A 3,283-nucleotide genomic window follows, 5' to 3' on the forward strand; every position below is an offset into this window, starting at 1 on the left:
TGTCAGCTGGGTGTAACAGTATCACCACTGTCAGCTGGGTTTAACAGTATCACCACTGTCAGCTGGGTGTAACAGTATCACCACTGTCAGCTGGGTTTAACAGTATCACCACTGTCAGCTGGGTATAACAGTATCACCACTGTCAGCTGGGTTTAACAGTATCACCACTGTCAGCTGGGTATAACAGTATCACCACTGTCAGCTGGGTTTAACAGTATCACCACTGTCAGCTGGGTTTAACAGTATGACCACTATCAGCCGGGTGTAACAGTATCAACACTGCCAGCTGGGAATAACAGTATCACCACTGTCAGCTGGGTATAACAGTATCACCACTGTCAGCTGGGTATAACAGTATCAGCACTGTCAGCTGGGTATAACAGTATCAACACTGTCAGCTGGGTATCAACACAGTATCACCACTGTCAGCTGGGTATAACGGTGTATCAACACTGTCAGCTGGGTATAACAGTATCAACACTGTCAGCTGGGTACAACAGTATCAACACTGTCAGCTGGGTATAACGGTGTATCAACACTGTCAGCTGGGTGAAATACCGTATGAACACTCTCACCTGGGTATAACACTGTATCAATAATACCAGCTGGGTACAACATAGTATCAACACTGTCAGCTGGGTATTACAGAGTATCAACACTGTCAGCTGGGTTTAACAGTATCAACACTGGCATCTGGGTTTAACAGTATGACCACTATCAGCCGGGTGTAACAGTATCAACACTGTCAGCTGGGTTTAACAGTATCACCACTGTCAGCTGGGTTTAACAGTATCACCACTGTCAGCTGGGTTTAACAGTATGACCACTATCAGCCGGGTGTAACAGTATCACCACTGTCAGCTGGATATAACAGTATCACCACTGTCAGCTGGGTATAACAGTATCAACACTGTCAGCTGGGTATCAACACAGTATCACCACTGTCAGCTGGGTATAACGGTGTATCAACACTGTCAGCTGGGTATAACACTATCAACACTGTCAGCTGGGTACAACAGTATCAACACTGTCAGCTGGGTATAACGGTGTATCAACACTGTCAGCTGGGTGAAATACCGTATGAACACTCTCACCTGGGTATAACACTGTATCAATAATACCAGCTGGGTACAACATAGTATCAACACTGTCAGCTGGGTATTACAGAGTATCAACACTGTCAGCTGGGTATAACACTGTATCAACAGTGTCGGCTGGGTATAACATAGTATCAACATTGTCAGCTGGGTGTTACACAGTATCAACACTGTCAGCTGGGTATAACACAGTATCAACACTGTCAGCTGGGTATAACACAGTATCAACACTGTCAGCTGGATATAACACAGTATCAACACTGTCAACTGGGTACAACACAGTATCAACACTGCCAGCTGGGTACAACACAGTATCAACACTGCCAGCTGGGTACAACACAGTATCAACACTGTCAACTGTGTATAACACTGTATCAACACTGCCAGCTGGGTACAACACAGTATCAACACTGTCAACTGGGTACAACACAGTATCAACACTGCCAGCTGGATATAACACAGTATCAACACTGTCAGCTGGGTTTAACAGTATCAACACTGGCATCTGGGTTTAACAGTATGACCACTATCAGCCGGGTGTAACAGTATCAACACTGTCAGCTGGGTTTAACAGTATCACCACTGTCAGCTGGGTTTAACAGTATCACCACTGTCAGCTGGGTTTAACAGTATGACCACTATCAGCCGGGTGTAACAGTATCAACACTGCCAGCTGGGTATAACAGTATCAACACTGTCAGCTGGGTATAACAGTATCACCACTGTCAGCTGGGTTTAACAGTATCACCACTGTCAGCTGGGTTTAACAGTATCACCACTGTCAGCTGGGTTTAACAGTATCAACACTGGCATCTGGGTATAACAGTATCAAAACTGTCAGCTGGGTACAACAGTATCAACACTGTCAGCTGGGCATAACGGTGTATCAACACTGTCAGCTGGGTGAAATACCGTATGAACACTCTCACCTGGGTATAACACTGTATCAATAATACCAGCTGGGTACAACATAGTATCAACACTGTCAGCTGGGTATTACAGAGTATCAACACTGTCAGCTGGGTATAACACTGTATCAACAGTGTCGGCTGGGTATAACATAGTATCAACATTGTCAGCTGGGTGTTACACAGTATCAACACTGTCAGCTGGGTATAACACAGTATCAACACTGTCAGCTGGGTATAACACAGTATCAACACTGTCAGCTGGATATAACACAGTATCAACACTGTCAGCTGGGTATAACACAGTATCAACACTGTCAGCTGGATATAACACAGTATCAACTCTGTCAGCTGGATATAACACAGTATCAACACTGTCAGCTGGATATAACACAGTATCAACACTGCCAGATGGGTATAACAGTATGAACACTATTAGCTGGTTATAACACAGTATCAACACTGTCAGCTGGGTATAACACAGTATCAACACTGTCAGCTGGATATAACACAGTATCAACACTGTCAGCTGGGTATAACAGTATGAACACTATTAGCTGGTTATAACACAGTATCATACTGTCAGCTGGGTATAACACAGTATGAACACTGTCAGCTGGGTATAACACAGTATGAACACTGTCAGCTGGATATAACACAGTATCAGCACTGTCAGCTAGGTATAACACAGTAACAGCACTGTCAGCTGGATATAACACAGTATAAACACTGTCAGCTAGGTATAACACAGTATCAACACTGTCAGCTGGATGTAACACAGTATAAACACTACCAGTTCGATATAACACAGTATAAACACTGTCAGCTGGGTACAACACAGTAACAGCACTGTCAGCTGGATATAACACAGTATAAACACTGTCAGCTGGGTATAACACAGTATAAACACTGTCAGCTGGATATAACACAGTATCAACACTGCGAGCTGGGTACAACACAGTAACAGCACTGTCAGCTGGATATAATACTGTGAGCTGGGTATAACACTGTCAGCTGGATATAACACTGTGAGCTGGGTATAACACTGCATGAAGACTGTCAGCTGGGTAGAACAGTATCAGCCCTGTCAGCTGGATATTACACTGTATCAACAGTGCCAGCTGGGTAGAGCACTGCATCAACACAGCAAGGTAGAGAATATCATCACTTCCAGGACAAATGCAGTAAGTATCTGTATGGTTGAACTGGATCCAAGAAGACACAAACATTGTAAAGAATTTGAATATTTAATCAACAAAATATAGATATGAAAGCCCA

The sequence above is a fragment of the Haliotis cracherodii genome, unplaced genomic scaffold, assembly GCF_022045235.1.
Source record: "Haliotis cracherodii isolate W230 unplaced genomic scaffold, xgHalCrac1.p SCAF_25, whole genome shotgun sequence".
Classification (NCBI taxonomy): Eukaryota; Metazoa; Mollusca; class Gastropoda; order Lepetellida; family Haliotidae; genus Haliotis; species Haliotis cracherodii.